This window comes from Drosophila ficusphila, unplaced genomic scaffold (genome assembly GCF_018152265.1).
Source record: "Drosophila ficusphila isolate 14025-0441.05 unplaced genomic scaffold, ASM1815226v1 contig_198, whole genome shotgun sequence".
NCBI classification, from domain to species: Eukaryota; Metazoa; Arthropoda; class Insecta; order Diptera; family Drosophilidae; genus Drosophila; species Drosophila ficusphila.
Window position 1 is genome coordinate 115,422 of NW_025064092.1, and position 21,618 is coordinate 137,039.

General features: G+C 40.3%; 1 protein-coding gene across 4 annotated transcripts in view; it reads right to left on the minus strand.

Moving 5' to 3' along the window:
* LOC108091161 (insulin-like growth factor 2 mRNA-binding protein 1) overlaps positions 1–6,529 on the minus strand; it is a 33,697-nt gene extending 27,168 nt beyond the window's left edge. Inside the window, exons 1-2 of one of the 4 annotated variants that reach the window (XM_017190194.2) lie at positions 6,178–6,529; positions 4,445–4,575 (exon numbers count right to left, since the gene is read on the minus strand). The gene's annotated coding sequence lies outside the window, so the exon portion shown is untranslated. The remainder of the gene's footprint in view (positions 1–4,444; positions 4,576–6,177) is intronic. The other 3 variants (XM_017190199.2, XM_017190197.2, XM_017190196.2) reach the window with 3 other exon arrangements.
* Between the last annotated feature and the right edge of the window lie 15,089 nt (positions 6,530–21,618).

A 21,618-nucleotide genomic window follows, 5' to 3' on the forward strand; every position in this document is an offset into this window, starting at 1 on the left:
TGACGTTTAATAGGCCTTCATCTCAAAGCAGCCAAGCAGCCAAGCAGCCAAGGGTGGCCCTGTGATGATGGAACATGGTTTAAATTAGTTCTACCCCTTCTGCTGCCACTTCACTCCTCGAATCCTCGAATCCCCGCATCCTTCTTGCAGCCCCGCATCCTTGTTGTATCCTTGAATCCTCCTCCCTGCCTTGCGACAAGCCAATTAGAGGTGGCGAGGCTTGTAAAGCTTTTTGTCCTCGCCAAGGCAATTTGCAACAAAAGTGCAACGCCGTCGAGGGGTTCTCCACATCGGTCTCTCCATTTGCGAAGGCAGCGTCGCAAACCACCACCAACGATTCCCGGCTCGAAGGGTGGCGACTCCTGCGGTTGCAACATCATCATCCGGCCAAAGGTTATAACCCCCCGGGTGGGCGGGCTTGACCCCGCTCTTTAACCCCTCCCCCTCCCCCCCCCACCAATTTATAATCCTTTCACCTTCTTCTTTTTCAGCCGGCAAATGGCGAACGCCTGTTGCAGTTGCACATTTTGTGTTCGCCTTTTTGGTTGCTTGTGTCCTCTCCGCTGGAAAATGGCGCGCGCGCAGCAAAGTGCAGTGCAGCAACCCCTCGGAAGTGCAGCCCGGCAGGAGCACCACCCCCTCGAAGCACCCAACCACTGGCACCACCCCCACCCGCACAGCCATCGCAACCACTGGGAACAGGACTCTCGTCCTGCGACTGCGAATAGAATCGTCGAGAGCTATGTGCCTGCGTCCGTTTGTCCACTCACCTTGTGGCCACTTGTGGGTGGCTTCCGGGTGGTTTCCGGGTGGCTTGGTGGCTTGGTGGCTCAGCGGCCGCCAGTGGTGGATTTCAATTTGCCAACTGCAAATGCAATGGCGAACGCATTCAAATGCGACTGAAATGCACACGAACCCCGTACAGCAAGGTGTTCGTGTCTCCCAGGATTGCTCCTCTGCCTGGCAATCGGATTTCGCTTTATTAGCCTCCTGTTGCACACTCTCAGTGGCGTTCAACATGCCACACAAGAGTCCGTCAAACAGGAACCAATCATTTTGAAATATATGATACACATTTCCACTTTGACATACACTGCATAGATTTATGTGAAATAGTTTATATAAAAATTCACCTAAGAACTGGATTGAAATAGTGAATAAAGGCAGTTTTACTTTTCATTTAAGAAATATTTTAAACATTTCGCCTAGTTCTTGAATTTATTACAACCAGAGTGAAGTTAAAATTAGGAAATGAAGTATTGAAAGAAAACATTGAATTATATTCTTTATTAAATCATTTTAGTTAGGTGAATTGGGTAACTTTTAAGAACTGTGGCATTCACACAAGAAATTGATAAAAAGAAAAAAACAAAATATGTTCTCTATTATCAACAATGCATGAATGATGAAAATGGGTGTTTTTATCCCTATTTTATATAATTTGCCCAATCTCAACAATCCGATCCTTTTTCTCTAATTGCAAAACCAGTTTGCTCAAAAAAATAAAAGAAACAATCTTTTGCCTTCGAGCGATACTTTTTAATAATTAGAAACCCCATAAGCCCACTTTTTTTATCCAAAGTGAGTGGTGGAAGCAATTTGAAAAAAATGTAGGCAAAACAAGGACTCAATGTTCAAATGAGGCAAGTTTTCGCCTAAGAATAGAGCAAATCCCATTGTAAGACAGCAAAAATTGCATTTCGTTTTACTTTCATAAAAATCGAAAATTTGTTTCAAATGCTTTACCCGCTTGTTAAATTGAAGAATGTTTTTAAAAGCTGAATATCTATTCAAAACAACTATTTCTCTTTAAAAAAGAGTTTATTATAAGATAGCAAAATATACAAGTCATTTTAAGATATTAAGTTATTATAAAATCAGTTAACTTTCTACTAATGCAAAAATTAATATTTAGCGTTTTTCTATAACTTGCTATTGTGTTTTAACTACGTTTAAGTATAATACTTAATTCCCCATTAATAAATAAATACATTTCGAGACAGGTAATTGTACAAGTTATTTTCTTGCCAAGTTTCTTCGCAACTCTTCCTAAGTCAACCCGAGAGAAGGATTTATTCCTAGGGTTAGCTCGGCGATATCCTGACTCTGACGCACACACACTCGCCATTCCGAGCAGGACATTGAACAATCGAATGCGAAGTGCTGTGGAGGAACGAGCTCGTTTGGCTACAGGACACCTTTCGAGGACTAGATAAGGAGTCCTTCGGGGGGAGGGGGAGTTCATCGAAGGGAAGGCAAAGGGGGAAGGGGAAGAGGGGAGGAAAGGTCGGAGGATGAGGCGAGCCAGCAACAGCTGCGAAAGCTGCCTGCCTGCCTACCTAAGCTTTCTTAGAGCCTTCCTGCCTCAAGGACAACGCGCGTCAAGAAAGGAGCGCTAACGAGGTACAGTTGCCGCAAATAGAACGAGATAGACTGATGTTTGAAGATCGAAACGGAGATAGTAAGCGCACTCAAGTGCGAAAGGGAATGGCTATCTAGGATTTAAGTGGGCGCTAAAACAGATCTTTGAGTAGTGCTAAAATCAACGAAGGAGGCAGATTGATTGCCTGAAAATCGAAGGAATCATCCGAAAGGTTGAACCACCCCTATTATATAGAAGCTAGTGAAGGGTGAATGCTGAACATCAGAAAGAGCAGAAAGTGGACAATCAATTCAGGTAACTAACCAAGGATTCAAACAAAAATACGCGAATGGAAATATCGATCTTCACTAAAGATTACTTTCTATTAAAACATTAAAATAAGAATTTTAAGAAAGGGTTTTTTACATGGCCACTGAGCATACCCCAAAAATTAAACAGAACTGGAAAGTTGGATATAAAATAAACTATAATCATACCAAAAATCTGAGATAGCGAAGATTTAAAGAAACATTAAAATCAACAAAGCCTTTTCAAGGATCGACCCAGATTAATTCGCCTAAGAACTATTTGATCTCCAAGAGAAAAGCATCTACAAAATCCTATCTTTCCAGGAAGGTAACTAACGATGCCAAAAAAAGAATATCTCATGAATGTTTAAAGAATTAATGTGTAAAGACTTAAAGCTGATTTATAAAATCAAGAAATCATTTAGGAAGATCTATCTATAGTTTGCAAACCAAACATTTATCAGTGAGCTATAAAAGACTCAACGCCGAGTTAACAATATCCAAAACATATACAACTTTACCTTTACGGATTTCACATATCACAAAGGCATCATTAAACCTTTCCAAAAAAAAAAAGAAAAACTTGAGGCGACGAACTATCTGAAAATCGAAGGGAGCATCTGTGGGATTTCGTATCCCACTTTCCCCGAATCGCAAAACTCTGAGGAATTTGTCAGTCTGCTTCTAATTCTGGCCCCCCAAAACATACTTATATATATATATATATATATATATATATATATAATATATATATATATATATATATCAGATGTACATATATATACACTGATTCACTCTCTCTTTCAGCGGCTGTTGAACTTTAAAATTGATCCGATTTTATTCGCATCTTCCATGAATTTCGCCTCACTTGAGAATGTATTAAATTTAGAGGCAGACGAGTCAGATTAGAATGGAGGAGGGGGGCTGAAGTGGGCGGGATGGGGAGGGGGAGGGGGAAAGGGGGCGGGGCAGACGCTTCCATTCATGCCACGCGCATCTTGCGCTGTCGACATTTAAAATAGACGCCAAACACGCAACCTCCGTTCATCTACAGTGAAGCCCATCCACTCGACTGCGCTTTCGCCACTGCCAATTGGCAATCCCGCTTATCGAGCGACCACCGTAGTCTGCGTGTCATTCGTACAATGTTGCAACGAAGTGGAGCTGAGTGGAGTGGAGTGGATTGGTGGCCCCCTCAGTTAACCCAGAGAAAAAAGGAGGAGCATTTCTCATCGGAGGCATGAATGGAAGACAGAGGAAGGAATCGGGGGAATTAATGCTCCATCGCTGGCTAAGTTATAGGTTTTTAATTGATTCGCGGCCTCCTTGGGGAACTGGAAAATGCTAATCTTACAGGGGGTTCGGAAAACTGGTTTATACAATTGCTAAATCCGCTGACTAGGAATGCATTTGGAAAATAAGCAAGGAATACGTTTACTTAAAGGTTAAATGATACAACAATCTTATTTATCTACAAAGAGAAAAGTAACGCTTTCTGTACAGAATACGAATAAGTTATTTAATTCCTAGTTAGAGTTATTGAATTCTTATAACCCCTTCTTTGTAGAAACTTGTAATGTCTTATAAAGAGTCTCAAGATCTAAAGACTAAGAACACTACTTAGACAATCAGCAAACTGTCTAACGATTGAGCGTTCTGTTGAGTAAACCATTTTGCAGGACATGCGCCAACTTTTCAAGTGTTTGGGAAAACAGAAATGTCCTGCAGGAACAGAAGTGGTGTGTGCATATTGCATTTTCACTGGGATACTTACGGACTTAATGGGACGCGAGTATCTTTCAGTTGAACTGCAGCTTATCGATTGATGGTTTGATTGACAGGATGCTTGATATTGAGATCCAGGCTATTGATCCGCTTTAACTTCCGATTTCTGCTTTAAGTTCGCTATTGAAAGATTTTCGAGATGTCAAACTTTAGGATTGGATCTTAAGTGGGTTAGAAATCTTTATTTTTTAGAGCGAGTGAATCGTATCCTTCAGCCTTTCTTTTCTCCACTTAAGTTCACTTAAAAAAAAAATAATATTTGCCGGAGGATCTGGCTTGGGGATCGAGGTTTAGCGACTAAGGAATCTTAACGAGTCGGAGATCACTATTTTCGGTAGTATCTTCGATTAACAAAATTTTAAATGGAAAGCCAAAACATGGGAATTTGATAAGTGATAAGTGATAAGGGGTAGAACAGTTTGTGGTGAATCGGGTGGATTATCGATCTGTCCCTCGCTCGCTTTCTCCTCTCCTCTCCTTTCCCTTCCTTTCCTTTCCTTTCCTTTCCTTTGTTTTCTTTTGTTTTGTTTGCTTGTGCTTCGGTTTGTGTTTTCTAGTTTTCGGTCTCTTGGCTTGTTGTGGTCTGTGTGAGTGTATATTTTTGATTTTGGGTAAATTTTTGATTTTTTTTTGAGCGAGAAAAAATTGAAACAGTATAGTGAGAAAGTGAAAATTTGTACGAGCCTTCAGGGTTGACAGAAGCGGTAATGGTTACTGAGGTCCGCCTGTCCATTGGTGAGGTAGGGCAACCCTGTCACACCCACATCTGCAATCTGTCGATTGATGAGGTAGGGCAACCCTATCACACCCACATCTGCAATCTGAAACTCATTAATTTTTCCCGCCGAACTTAGTTTAACTATATGTATATTGTTATTCAACCGTATATTTCTTAAATTTTAGAAATTGAATTTTTGTCAGTAGTTTTGTAAATAAATGTAATTATCCATTAATTAGTTTATGCAAGAAAACCTTTTTAATGACCGTTTAAAACAAATTATTCTGAAAGGTTTCCGACATATGAAAATATCAAAAATTTTGACGAGAAGAGAATTTTTGCAGTCTTTTTATCATTGAATAATTCGGGAAAAACTTTATTTAATTTTGCTAGATAAGTAATACGTTGCCGCATATATCCAAAAATTAAACTTAAAAGTGAAAATGAGTAACGAATTTAGTAGTATCATTCCTCAAAATAAAAATGGCAATTTTAATATTAATTTCTCAATCATAAAAGAGAACGTATATTATTTTGGCAAGCGACAAAGTTTATCCATATGTGGTGTAAGGATTTAATGGTCCATTCACCCCTTAGTTTTGGATCAATCATCTTGAAAGCGCGTGCTCTTCAAGTACATTTACTTCAAGGTCTATAAAAAAATCCAGGCTCCTTTGCGACAGGATCCTAGATTTGTATATTTATGAGTTTTCAATTGATTTTTCCATTGATTGATTTCGGTCGGAAGTAATATTTTGTTGGCTTATTTTCGCCGTCGATGTGGATTTCATTTTGTTTGCTTTGGCTTATTGATTTTCGCGTAGGTGACAACTCTGTGGGCGGATTGTGGAGGGTGGCATTAGAGTGAGCGGGTGCGAGCGGGACGGCAATAGCTGCGTGAGTGCGTACAAAGAAAGGCTGGAAAACACTCTCTCCCCCCTCTCCGTCTCCATCTCCATCTCTCTCCCTCTCTCTGGGCTTGTCGCCCTCTCTCTTTCACTTACACTTTGGTGTATTATTAAACCTCAAGAATTCCCGACGAATTTTTGGTTTTTTTTTCGGTTTCGGTTGATTCTTCAATTCTGCACTTTTTTTTGTCGCCTTTATTGTGGCTTTTCACTTATTTTCCTTGCGGCTATGGCCTTTTGTCACTTTTGGTCATGGAAGAAAAAACAACAAAAATCGCAAATGGCGGCGAAAACTATGTGGTAGCTGTAGTTGGCTGTAATCGGCGCGTCGTGAGCTATTTCTATTTAACTGTGAATTTTGAGCTGTGAGCTGAGAGTCGAACGAACTGACGCAACGGCGACGAGTGAACTAACTGCCTGCCGGATGTACGGATCCCAATTCCAAGGTGTCTGCTCTGCGTCCGATGAAAATGCGAGGAAAACTCTGTTCTCATTTCTCAGTTCTCGGTTCTCGCTTCTCATTTCTCTTCTCTCCGCCCGCTTTCCGCTGCCCGCAGTCGCAGCGCAGCAGCAGCGGCGTCGGCGTCGCGTTTTCCCACCCATTTTCCCAAACAGTGAAAGTTGTAAACCAAAATGGCTGACCCTGCTCCTTGGCGCGTCTGTGTGTGTGTGCGTTTGAGCGTCTATCCACTTTATCCGCTTTAAAGAGCAGCAGCCGACTTACACCACACTCACTCCAAAAAGTCCGCGATCACAAGTAAAATGATCTTTTCCACAAACTTGCATTTCTTAACCAAATTCCCCAATTTAATATTTATGTTCTAAAGTTGAACTCCGTTTTAATTCTAACCAAAAGTTCTAAATAAAATGTCACTTATCAACTCAGCAACATTTTCCCTTACCATTTTACCAATAAAATGGAAGTGAACTAACCTTGCTATTGGAACTGTTACACCAATATTAATGATATACATAAAAAAATCAGTTGTACTTTATTTGTAATTTATTTGTAAAAAAAATTAATTTCTATAAGAATTTATAAATTATTTAACCACATAAATGTATGAATGAAAAACTAGCTTTATGTTTTCAACCACTTGTCCTTTCCTTATTAAAAATAAAACCGATAAGCAATTGAATTGTAGGATTTAATCTTGTAAAAATATTACCAACTACAGATAAATACGAAGATGCGGGATAGGATCTAAGAACCGGAACATATTTAGCTATCTCCTAGATTTCTGGGGATCACTGTGCCAGCTGTTGGACCTGTACTTGGCACCGCTGTTCTCAAAGGTTTCCCGACTTAAAGGAAAAACGTCGAAAAACGCAACGGATAAACGAATATTTTCCATCTGATTGGTTTGGCTCGCCTGCTGAAGACAGCGACGTCGGCGGTGACGCTGACAGTGACGTTGACGTCGACGCAGCTGCCGACGGGGGTGAGTGTGAAATGTGAAAAGCGAAAATTCATTGTCCCAAGCGGAAAACTCGGGGAAAAACTCTGAAAACAAGGGTGGCCCAAGCAGCGACGCTGACGTTTTCCCTCTCCCCTTGCCACTCTCTCTCTCTCTCTCTCTCCTCTCCTCTTCGTTTTTGTTTTCCCATTTTCCTCGCCCCTCTCCTTTGCTCACTTCTTCTTTCAGTGGCACTGTCTGTTTTGCCTGCTGGCTCGTGAAAATGTCAGGAAAATTCAAACTGCCACAGCTGCTTTAGAGCGACGCGACTTAAATTCAAAGATACGAGGAAAACCCGAAAGAGGAGAGGAAAAGTCTTCTTTTGAGGCATTGTTAAGTGTATGCCACCTACGATTGCCACTTGAGGCAAGCTGTCTGCATCCGAAAATACACATGGCATTGGCTCTCATTTAACCCCTTCGCCGAGTGTCACCAGAATGAATAACTTATTATTGTTATAAAGCAATTAAACTTTAGAAACTGTTTGATGAGTTTTACAAACTGAGTTTGGAGTATTTCCATATGAGGATATGAGGCAAGGTAGCTTGTAAGATAAATCCTTTTAACCAGAAAACGTTCTATATGCTATAACTAATATTGTATTAGTAAGAAAAACAAATTAATATCTTTCAAATAACAAATTAATATCTTTCTATGATGAATAGTACCATCATAGAAAGATATTAATTTGTTTTTCTTACAAACGGCTCCCCAGAAAATATGCAAGCAATTTTACGATCTGTAAGCTGCTTTATCCTTGGCATATCTTTTTTTGAAAAACGATTGTATTAGCACCGATAGTAAATAAAAATGTTGAACTACAAATATGTAATCAAATAGTACTACAATTTTAATTTACTACAATTGATTCAGAACAAAATTGCATGTTATAAGATTGGTTATACTCTGGATCAGTTTCATATATGAAACATAAAACACCTTTATATTTCCCAACTAGATTTACCGTCCACACAAGAGGTTATCAAAAGGGAAACAAGGTGCCGAATAGCTGATAAAGATTTTGGACTAGAAAAGTGTGAATCTTGCAATCGCCTTAGGATCTCGCACTCTCCCTTATCACTCTCCCTTTCTCTCCCATTATCCTGGCATCTCCCTCTTTCGCTGACCTTGCTGCCATCGAAATTTCCACTTCCTGCTCTCCTACATTTTACCGTTCCTCTTCGTCGTCGATTCCTCGTTCACTTAAATCCGATGCGCACCCCGGAGCAACAGCAAAATATATATATATACATATATATATATCTGTTTGTGTGTACACATATATCCAACTGTTACCAACCCAGTTCAGCCCACACCCATACCCACATCGACTGCGAAGCACACACACAGCCTGACGCACTTACACGCACACACACATTCACAGAAGCTGGTTGCGTCCCGTTTACGAATTTCGAGCGAAACTTGCGTAGTTTTTCAACCCCAAAATACGGGACAAGGACAAGGTCGAGGATGTGGTCCTACGCCCCTGGACAGGGACACTGGGTGCAGGATGAAAGTGACAACAAAACAAAGGGGGCGCAAAGCCCAGCAAATCTCTCGATAGCACCTAGTCTATCGAACTCCCACTTTGTACCGATAACTGATCATGTTACTTTCTAAGAGTGAATTATTCATCTTATTACGCACAAACAAAATGAATTCCCTAGATACATTACGGTATAAAAGTTCATTGAGTTCATTGATAAAGATTTGATCTAGAACATCTTTGTTGAACGATTCAATGGCTAGTTTTACAATTTAAATAAAATAATAATATAATATACAAGCTTATTGTTTCGATAATATACTTAGTTTGCAAGATCGGACCTTTCGCAGCTAAAATATAATTCTTTTGCCTTAACACTTTACACCAGATCGTCCCATTTAACTGTAAAATGAATGTAATTACATTTACGAAATATAAATATTTTATAGTTTACATTTAAATATGAAAACACATCGTTCAAATGAACAACCCATTGATTAGTCAATATATTTTGTTGTCCAAAGTCGACCACTTTAATATAGTTAAGATATAGTTCCAAAGTACCTCCAAAATTTGTATGAACCATTCAAATCTCTACGAAATGGTTACAATAGTCTAACTTGATGTTATCTTGGGATTTCCCAAGGAGTGGGCAAGTGCCTTTTAGCGAACTGCAAAAATACAATCTCTAATGGGTCTTATGAAGAGTGGTTCTTCGAAAATTGTTCAATCAGTTGACGGATTACCACCGACATTTCCCCATACTTAACTGGAGATTGCTGGATTGCTGGACCGCCAGGAATCCACCACCGAACGTGCTTCACTGTGCCGTGGTCGAGATGCGTTCCTGCGTCAGCGAGGAATGTTTACAGCCGGCTGGCTCTGGCTTCCATCTAGCTAGCCTAGCTAACCTAGTCGAGCTGGCTGGCAGGATGTCTCCCCTGCAAGGACGAGGACGCGGATGAGGGTTCACGACAAGGGATAGCCAAAGGGCCAAAGCCAGAGCCAAAGCCACAGCGAAAGCAACCACCCACCCCTGAGGCAACTGCGACGCATTTTTGTTCGTGCGTCCTGTGCGTTGCCATGCTGCGATTTTCATTTCGATTTGGGATGGTTCGGATCGCCTGGGATGGTGTAGGGTGCACAGTAAAAAATAAGGTGACAATAACTCTACTTCATTAAAATATCCTGCAAGGGAGCCGATGAATTGGCTGACTTTTATGAATGTGAGCTCGTTGTAAAGCCCCTGCACAATGTTTTTTGTGGCTTAAAAATTGTACGTTTCATACTTCAAAAACTATAAATCAAAAAAAGAAATCATACAATTTTGTAACCTTAAAATTGAAATTGCACATAAAACTATCAAACGGATCATCATGTCATATAAAATTTTGCCTATGTACGAGATTAAATAAGCTGCAGTGGGATGGAATGTCCTGGTATGGGATGAAATGGAATGGGATGGGGAGCGTTGAAACGCACATTGGTCGTTCCATTCCAGCGTGTTCCTGCTGTTTTTTGTGGGGGGTGTCCCGTTACGCGCTTCGCACACTTGCCATCCTTCTTGCACCCACGCCATTCGACAATTACCGTTGAGGATCAAAAGCGGCTGCAAATGATAAACGGTACTTGGCCCGTTCCATTCCGTTCCCCCAGCTCCCCCTCGCCCCAAGGCATCGCCCTTTGCTTTATTTACTTTTTTATTATTATTATTTCATTAGATTGCAACCCTCGTGTGTCTCTATTCTGGCATCTCCCGCCCCTTTCCCTTCATTTCCCTTCCTTTCCCTTCCTTTCCCTTCCTTTCCCTTCCCTTCCCTTCCCTTTCTTTCCATTTCTCTTCATTCGCATTTCCCTTTGCCAGTTGTTGTTGTTGTAATCGTCCCGTGGCGGAATAAGAAGGAATTTGTGGGATGGGCGAGTGCGTACTTTGAAATCTTGAAGGGACTTGCTTCTTTATTGCGTCCATTGCGAATTTCGGCTGGCACTGACGTCATCGCGATTCAAGTTAAGCCAACCACTCAATGCAGCAAGTTATTCGTCTTAAGTTTTGCCTCCTTTTAAGTTGTGTCCTTATCTTTGCTGACGCTCACCTCGAATTTATGAAAATCTAAAAATAAGTTTGCTTTCGTCTGTATCACTTACCATGTCTTAAAGTCCTTATTAATTTTGGCCAGTTTGTCAGTAGCACTGATGTTGATTCAGTAAAAGTCCACAGCCTGGGAGATTTTCTAGTAATATAATTTAAGGATCCTTGTTAACAATCCTTTTTGAATTTATTTCTTTTCCCTTCTTTCTTTTTTCAATACCCATTTGGAAAAGCAAAACAAGATTTATCAAACATTTAAAAGTAAAATCCTAATAAAACTCATATTAACTCATTTACTTTATTTTCACTGTGAAACTATTACTGATTAACATATAATTTCATAACTATGTATATTATTTGTATGCTGATTGAGATAAATAAATACCAATGGCCCATATGACCATTTATTGAACCAATTTTGACAGTTAAATGCCAGGCAATTAATAATAGCATTATTTAAACAAATGCTATTAACGATAGTGTTGTTTTAAAAGTAATAAAACTATGCTCAAAAATACTACGATTAATTGGGTTGCACCCGCTTTATAAGGACTTGATCCAAAAAAGTGTAATAAATATGTAAAGTCCTGAACAATGGTTCCCGAGTCTTTTCTTTTTTTTTTGCAAATTAAATGTTACTGTTTTGGCTTTAAAACAAGAAAGGAAGCTAGCTTCGGCAAGCCGAAGCTTATATACCCTTGCAGTCATCAAATATGTCGATATAGTTGTCCGATTTTGATCAAATTTAACTCGTAATTCAAGAGTCGTAAGAACACTCTATATTCCAAAAAATCATACTTGTCTGATAAAAAACAACGATGTTATCAATTTATTTCCATTAATTCTATATATAATTTTCGATCCCTCCTATGGCAGCTATATGACAGAGTTATCCGATTTTGATCAAATTTAATCCGAAATTCAATAACAGTTAGAAAACGCCATCTTGAAGAATTCAAGTCGATATGATGAAAAACAATAGAGTGAGAATTTTTCATTTCATTCTCTTGTATTGGAGCTATCCGATATAGTCGGCCGATCCGGCCCGTTCCGACTTATATACTGCGTGCAACAACTATACAACTTTTGGGAAAGTTTCAGCACGATAGCTTTAAAACTGAGAGACTAGTTTGCGCGGAAACGGACAGACGGACAGACGGACAGACGGACAGACGGACAGACGTACATACATATTTCGATTCTGCTCGTGATGCTGATCAAGAATATATATACTTTATGGGGTCTGAGGTGTCTCCTTCACTGCGTTGCAAACTTCTGACTGAAATTATAATACCCTTTTGCTCTGCAAGGGTATAAAAAATGCTGATTTAACTTTCCTATTGAAAGTGCGCTTTTGCTGACCAAGTTAACCGTTTGTTGGGTTAATAATTTTCAGATCTGAATAGCACCACTACTATATATGTACATATGTACGTAGTAAGCCCCTAGAGTCACTCGCTTTCTTCTGGTTTCTTATTTTCTTCGATGCACCCCTATCGGTGGCTTTCTTCAGGCGTTCTTCTCCCGCTTCTCCTCATCCTCCTCCTCCTCCTCCTTTCTCCTCCTCCTTGCGTTACTGTTATTCGCGGCACTCATTCTTCTGCTGGTGCGATGACCTCAATGCGTTTTTAATAAGTTCTGGCTGTTTCTGGGTTTCTGGCTGTTGCGACTTTCCGACTTTCTGGCTGACACTGGAGTGGCGAATTCGGGACTTTTGGACCCGCGACTCGGCTGATTGGATGATGGCAATCTCACGGCAGGACCTCTTTCCCCTTCCCCTTCCCCTCCTCCCTTTCGTTGTGGCAAAGAAAGCGCGTGCGGCATGCAACGTGCATCCTGCGATCGAAAGCGAGCGAAAGTGCCTGCCACTCCAAGTGGCACACTCTCCCTTGGGGATTCGGGAATAAAGGACTCTTCAGTCAGGACTCAGGACACAAATATATATATATACTAAATAAACTATATATAGTTGTTGGTTCGGGGGTCAGATCGGCGAACAGGACCCTATCATCGGCAATCGGCAATCGGCAATCGGCGATCCTTGATCTCGTCGCCAGCTGCACCTGCAGGACATCGCCGCTCTTTGTTGGTTCTTCGCTTCGTTTTCTTCGGCCATTTCTCACTCGCTAGTTGGCCGGGCTAACGGTTAACCCTGTTAACGGTATTGCACCTGGGAGACCAAAGACACCAACTTAGATGCTGGCCAACCCGATTACCTACCTCCTTGTTGCACTTGCAACACGATCCGCGCACTCTTGACTTTCATAATTATCATATCAAGTCGCGAACAGCAAAAGGCGATAAGCGAACAAGAAGAAGAAGAAGAAGGAGGGAGGGGGAGGGGGAGGGGGAAATCGGAAAGCGGAGGACAAAGGATTGCATTTCACCCGGGAAGCGTGAAGGATGCAGGAGCAGGAAAGAGGGAAGTGCAGGCACGTGGCAACCCTCCAACTGCCACGAACTGCATCGCTGCAGCCTCCTCTTCTTTTTCTTCTTCTTCTCTCCGTTGCATCTCGTTGTCTCTTTGCATCGCGATCCACTGAAAGGAATTACCATAAACCCAAGTGAGAAAAAAAGGGGAAGGCCTTTTACGATCTGAATAAACTTCCCCTGGTTGCATTGTTGCGAAAATAAAAAACCAATAAAGATAGAACTTGACTTTTGATATCCATAAATGGCAAATGGGAAGTCCTCTCCGATAAAAAAAAACGTAGCTATTAAAAGAAACCATATGCATTATGGAGAAAAAACAACAAACTATACCTTGATTTGTTTATCTTACTTTAATTTTTTTTTTGAATCACCAACCATTACTTTGTTTATTAAAATTGTGGTATAAATATATAATAACATTCAGATATTCCACTTTAAGACCCATTATTTATCATAAATGCACAATACCAGTGAAAAAACCATTCAGAGTTACAATCCTTCCTTGTAGTATTCAAAATGTTTTCTTTATTTCTATTGAAATCTTTAAACTTAAGTAAGTGACATCAAATATTTCATCGAGTTGGAGATGCAAATTCATAGGTATTCTTTTAATAAACATAAATTTAGCGGGTGTAAAAATAATTTGTAGGTGTAAAGCTTGTGGATTTCCATTTTTCGAATTAAATATCGTTTAGTCAATTTTGTTCTCTTAACCCTAACATAACTAACAATTTTCTACATTTTTAAGTATAAAGATCGGTAGGAATGAATATTCCATTTCGAAAAGAGTGATAAATAACTAAATTGTAAAAAATAAAATAATGCTTACTTATATTTCATTTTAGTCGTTTTTAAGCGATTCGAACTTATTGTTAATGAATGATGGGCTAAAATTGATACCGATTGCTTTAATGATTTTTAATTGCAATAAACTTGGAATTTACTTGGTAACTTGTTGGCATCCAATTGAGGCAAGATTTTTGTGCGCGTGTAACTCGCTGGCAATTTGTGTAGGATCTCCCGTGCAATCTGATCTGTGTCAGTGTCTCCCAGTCCTTCAGTCCTTCAGTCTCTCAGTCTCCCAGGCTTTCAGTCCTTTGGTCTCGCTGCTCCTTTTTGCATACGAGAGGCTCCCAAGTGTCTTAATCAGCGCTTAATGTGTTGTGATTGCGTAATCGAGAGGAGGGCAGCTGGCTGGTTTTACCTGTGGCAAGGGCACGCGTCTGGTTGGCTCGGCAGGTGAGCGCCTGCCTGCCTGCCTGCCTGCCACCTGAGAACTGGCAGCCAGGAGGACTTGCCCCAAAAAATGAAGCAATTATGCACGCGCTTTCAGGGAGCAGAAAGCCAAAAGCAGAAAGCCAAAAGCGGAGAGCAGAGGCTGAAAAGTGCAACTCCTGCAAGGATTGAAGAGGGTTAAAGGGGGCGTAGTTCGATAATGTTGTCAGCTCAATTACAAGCCAACCATCGATGGCCGGCCAAAATGTGCAGGGCCCAAAAAAAAAAACAGAAAAAAAGAGGAAAAAAAGAGAAGAAATTAAAACATAAACTTCAATGTGCAACAAGAGTAAATATTTGCCGAGCAGCGAGGTATTGAATTGCCAAAGTGCCAATGGTGGCAGTTCAGCCAGAAGGCCAGGGAAACGAAACATAATCATGGCTTGAGGGGTGCGTGGCATGTGGCACGGGGCACGGGGCACGGGGCACGGGGGATGTGGCATGGGGTATGGGGCATCCCGTGGGGCGATAATGGTCGTGGTTTTTGGCCGCAAGCTGGAACTGAGCCAACAGAGCATTAACGAAATGTAAGCACATCGTAGCTGATAATGCCCCAAATAATGGGGTTATAAAGAGCAACTGGCGACTTGCAACTGGCGACTTGCAACGGCAACAGCAACGGCACTCCGATCCTCCAAGTGCGACGTGCAAATTAAAAGAGCGCCTGCCATAATTAATTCCCCCTTTTTTGAGCAAGTTGCAGTCGGTCCAATCCCTTCGCCAATCCATTTTAAAAGCCAGACTTTGCTTCGAACATTGAGCCATAATATTTTTACGATCCTTCAGACTGACTAATAAAGTTATCTTCGAATATTGTAACTAATGCATTATCTCTTCAGTAGTGATTAATTACCCCAATAGCCAATTGTTTACTTTAACTTATTGCCTTTGCTATTAGTTTGTCTTGAAATGATTTGAACAAAAACGCTGAATTTAATTTGAATGCGTAGTCCTTAAGCACATTTAAATGCATTTGAATAACTCTTTTTTCATCATTTTTTCCTTTATGTAAAAAGCACGCATTCTTAGATTTTAAAATGAGATTAAAAAAAATGAACTATGTATTTAACTTATGTATTGTATATTAAATTGGTATTTAAAGGGCTTTTAACATAGCCACAACAATTACTTCCAGATCTTTTTTTTGGTTTTGTTTATTTAAAATTATCTATTAGATTTATGTGAACTAAATTAAATATAGTTTCTAGGAACCAATTATTCTAAAAATGAATAGGTTGGTTTTTAAAAACTTAGTGCTAATATTGGCATTCAAATTCTTTATATAAAAAAAATCTTTATGTTCTTCTTTTACAATATTGGGAGGAAATTAAAACCAACTCTTAAATATTCTCAGCATATTTTTTGTTGGATGTACAAAAATGTAGGGTGAAACAGTTAGGACACATTGTAAGAATATGAAATAATGATAATAATTATGCGAACATTACCTCCCATTACCTTAATGTAATGCAAAGATAATTTGTTTTAGTAAAAGCTGGACTGCCAAAGGTGGCATACTATATCCCATATCCCATATCCCATATACCATATCCCATCCGTCTTCCTCCTTATCACCCTTATCTCGCCCGATCGAGAGAAGATTGTGTGTCGTGTGCAGTTAGGGATCGGCTTATCAAGGCGATGGAAGGTAATTATCGTTTATGAAATAAGTAGGCCCCGTAATAACGATAATAAGCAGCCGAAAATTGAAAAGTTTTGGCAGGGCGAGAGATGCCCGGCCATCTGCAGGCCACCCAGGACATGGCAATGGAACACCCTGATACGAGGGACACGCTCTGCCAGGACACGAAGGGATATGGATATGGACACGAAAGCCAGTTGAATCGGCGGAATCCTCGTTGGCGACGCTCGACCTCATTAACGCCGCGAATTAACGGCCATTTAGCCGGCGAACAAAACGCACAAAACGCTCTCGGGACACCAACGAAGCTAAAAAAAAATAAAAGGGGGAGGTAGAGTAAAGGGGGGAGGGAAGGGGGGCTGGTTGCAAGGATAAGGTGCAAGGGTCCTTGCATGTCTGTCGATCGTAAAAATTCATATTTAAAATGCATAACAATGAGTGCCGCACGCGAAGCGTTAGGATCGCATGGAAAATTCAAAAAAAAAAAAAAAAGGAGAAGGGAGATTTGGGAGATCAAGGATCTGAGGATCTGAGGATCGCGGATCGCGAATCGCGTGGCGGGACCGGCACCCACGTACTATATGTATACTGTACACTGCAACAACAACGTGCGGTTGCACCAACTTTTTTGGCCACACAACAAAAGCCGACGAGCAAACGGACAAACAAACAAACGGCGAAATTAAGCTGGAATTTTGAGTGGCACGAGCCGTCGATCCTCGCGATCCTTGCGATCGTCGCGATCCTTGCGATCCTCGATCCCGCTGCACTGCACTGCTTATCCTCAATTTCGTTCGCCCGGCTGTTGTCCTGCAACTCCTTTTCTCCCCCCCTTCCCCTTTCCCCCTTCATCCTTCCATTGGGGACAGGTGCAAACTCTTTTTCTTTTTTTTTTCTTTCTTTTTTTTCTTTTCTTGGTGTTGGTGGGTTTTTCGGCTCGTCTGTCCCCCAAAAGTTGCCGCCGAGTGTCCCGCGAGTGTGCTTACCCCTTGATCCTTAAGCACACTCACACTACGACACTCTTACACACACACTCTTGCACACACTTATATACAGTTACTAATACAGAGAAGACAGAGACACACGCTGCATTAATTCGCTTCTTTATTTTTGGGTAATTGCCGAAAATGTTCCGAGTGAACGAGCGAATCCTCGTGCCCTTTTCTATCCTTTTATGTTCGGTTCTGTTCTGTTCAGTGCAGTGTCCTGTCGCGCCTGCGTGTCCTGATCCCGCGTCAGCCGGATTAGGCCAATCCCCTCCACCTCCTCCTCCACCTCCCTCTCCGCGTCCTTCTGCTCGTTTTCGTGGTGATCCTGATCGCCAGCGCCTGATTGCGATTTCACGTTCCTCTCATTTTTCAACAGTTTCAGTTTTAGTTTTAAGCAGCCGTGCGATCATTGACTTTTGTCAGGCGACGAAGGTGTGTACTAGTATATACACACACACATGCACACATCGTCCTGGACAGAAGTGTCCTGACATCGTCACCCCGATCGCGAGTCCTTTCCCCTTCGATTTCCAGACTGCTCTCACCAAGGAAATGCGGAAAATTCCTCCTCATACGCAAAACAAACTGTGCGAATCTCTAAAGTACCTCATTCGTTTGGCAACTGATTTCTAAAGCCAAAAGTATAACTAAACTAATGAAATTAAAATAGATTTATGCTTTGTAATATTGAAAGTGCAAGAATTCTATTAAAGTTGTGTGCCCCTGAATAAAAGCCAAAGTCAAATTCATTTTCTATTGCCTTCAAGGTTTCAAAATAAGAAATGAAGTACATTAAATTAAATATATGTCTTGAACTTAATTACCATATTTAATTATACACAAATAGTTCAATGTTTTACCCATCTTCTTTTCTTAGTAAAAATTTTGATCTTCTATATTAATAATAATATTTTTTATTGAAACTCATTCATTTTTAAAACTTCACTTTTCACTTTTTGGTTAATACCTATTATTTTTCTTATATTTTATCGGACCAATTATCGGTTCTTAGATCTTATATTAATATTTGTAAAGAAGAAATCAAAATTTGTAGTTAGGATTTAAAATTGTATTGTATGTTTATTTTTGAAACGGCATAAAAAATAAAGTGAACCTGAAAAGAAGGAGTCTCCTATGTTTTTGATTTTAAATGGTACAGTAGTGTTATTACCGCTAATGGCTTGTTGAAAAAAACAGATAAATAACTTTCACAATTTATGAGGACAAAAAAGCAAATAAAATTTACCGGTTGGCAAATCAAAATTGAAATGCTTATACTTTGACCACCTTTTGTCCAACATTTCCCTGGGCTAGTTCTGCTCCACCCTTTGCCTACTTCCAGTCTTAAACCCAATGGGTTTCTACTCACAATGCCTATTTGAGATTTGGTCAAGCTTAGGGCATCCCGGAGGCAGCTGGACATCATCCAGTTGACCGTTAGGTCCGGAACAAGCCGAACTTGATTGACCATTCTGGGCGCCATTCTCCATCACCGAGATCCTCGACAGATGTCGGCATCCTGGTCAGCTTGCTTTTCAGCTTCTCCTGCAGCTTCTCTTCCAGTTTCTCCTCCAGCTTCTCCTTAAGCTTCTCCTCCAGCTGGTTGGCTAATTTTGAATGACAAAGGAGCTCGGGGTCCGCTGGCCATTGTGTGGACCAAAGGAGTGGCCCAGCTGGCCTGGGATGCTGGGCGGTCCGAGCTTCTCACGCTCCTGCTCGCACTTCTCACGCTGACCACTGGCCACCAATTGTTGCATGCCACCCAGTGGCCAGTTGCCGGACAGCTGTGGCCCAAAAATAACGGCGCCGACACCGCCGACACAAAAGCCAAAAATCCCAAAATCCGAAATCCGGCTGCCGAAAGCTGTGAAACTAGAAGTAGAAAAGCTTTTTGTTATCCGACTCCTTTGTTGTCCCCCTGCCCCGTCACACGCTCCGCAAAGGACACGCACAATGGGCCTAGGTTCGGGGCTCTAGGACTCCCAGGACTCCTAGAACTCGAGTCCCAGACACTTTCGACATTTTGGGCGCTGTCTCGTCCCAGCGAAAACAATGCAAATTTCGGAAATGGGAAAGGTGTTGGGAAGCCGCAAACTGGTTGCGTTGAATTAAGTTTAGATGAATTATGTTGCACAGGAGAAGCGAAAAGCGGAGAAGCTGTGAAGCTGTGAAGCGGGTTTCCCAAAGTTTCGGTGATTTAATTAAATTGGAATTTAGACGCCTTCATTTCCCCATTGCGATAAGCGGATTTTTACAAATTGTAACAATACATAGTAGTGAGCATATATTGTAAATTGCGATTCAAATCAAAGGACCCATCACTTTTTAGAGTTTACCTCTAAACAGACACCCCCCACTCCAATGAATTATTTCAATGGGCGTGGCCAATTTATAAAACCACTGTCTGCGCATTCTCCACTAGAATCTACCACTTGGCTGCCACAGAAACAACTAAAGATGCCTCGGCATGACTAGTATCTATATATTTATAGATGCACAGACATTTGATGATCGTTTTTAAGACGCTACTATATGTTACGGACGCTAGAGTGATAAGTATAAATGCACATCTGTTCCGCAGTATGAAATTAAATGAATTAGTTAATCAAATTAACATTTTTCTGGCACATATATTTTAGAGTAATCTTTGTAAAACTGCTAGTGAACAAGTATAGCTTTAAGAAGCAGCATTTTGATAAGGCTTTTAAGCATTTCTATTCTGAATTACTTCTTTACAAACTTTTTTGTAAGCTTATGAGAATTTTGCTTGACAACTGCGTGGATAATTACAACGCAGTGAGGGAGATACTGTAATACAAAGCTAATTAGAAGAGTTTGCTTGATTTTTATGGTAATATATATGTAAATTTGAACCTATCATATAATATATCACAAAAATGCTTCAGGTATATATGCTTAGGTATATAAATATTAAAAAAAAAACCTTATTGTTTGTCCCTATTTAAAACTCGTTGTATCTTTAGAATTTTAATTTGCACCTAATAAACTTCCGTTTTATTTGCACTTCTAGCGGGACCAAGAGGTTTCTGGCCAACTGAGGAGTTAAAGCAGTCAATGCAAGCAGTGCGAGGATTACGCCTCAGATTGTAGAAGTCGAACCAAGAAGGTTCCCCAAACATAAAGAAAAATGTCAAGTAATTTATACCTCAGTTACCCTTCAAAAGCATTAATATTAAGATACGCATTTTTTTAAGATATCATTAACGCGAATAAATTATTATTAAGATCAGAGGGTTGTATCAAATTATTGAGATACTTATTGTATTTTTACACTTATGCCCAGGGGCGGACGCAGGGGGGGTGTCCGGGGGGTCCGGACCCCCCCCAAAATCTCAGACTTTTTCAAATTCCCTTACAGCACACGGCCTTTCAACCATATAAACTAAAAATTTTTTGATCGGACCCCCCCCAAACGAAAAAATTTTTCGACCGGACCCCCCAAAATTTTTTTCTGCGTCCGCCCCTGCTTATGCCTCTCATGAAAGACGTACTACTTACTGTAAATCCAGTAAGATCTCTTTACATTACATATTAAATACATTTACTTTCACAGGTTTTTGTTTCTTTTCTAAGTGAAAACTTAACTTGTGCTCAAAACCTGTATTTTTGGCGACACCTAGCGTTAAAATCTTGTTTATTGGCGACATCTGGCGTTGATAAAATAAATGCAATTAAGCGACACCTGCCATCAAATAACTTATATCAGTCAGAGCTAGGTGGCGCTTAGACAAAAATATTCTATATCCCTTCAATAGATTTATATTTTGGATACAGGTTTGTAAGACAGTATTAAACTGATCCTAAAAATGGGTTAAATCAGTATCGCCGAACTATTCGGCCTGAGTCCTTTAAAGCTATACACTCTAAAAATCAGAAATCCTAATAATTATGGAAAATTGGTTCCTTTTAAAGTCAGTTTAATATTGCTTGCATAACAGTCGCAATATAAGAGATATCAGGACTTTTCTTACATTTCAAAATGAATTAAAAGGCAGTCTTTATATAATTGATTCAGTTATTTTAGATTTATTCAAGATTTTACACTTAATATTAACGTATATATTTCCTATATACCAGTTTTACTTAAGCCTAATGTTGAGTGCATTTATAATAAATTTGTCTACTAAGAAATAAAAAGGTTAATG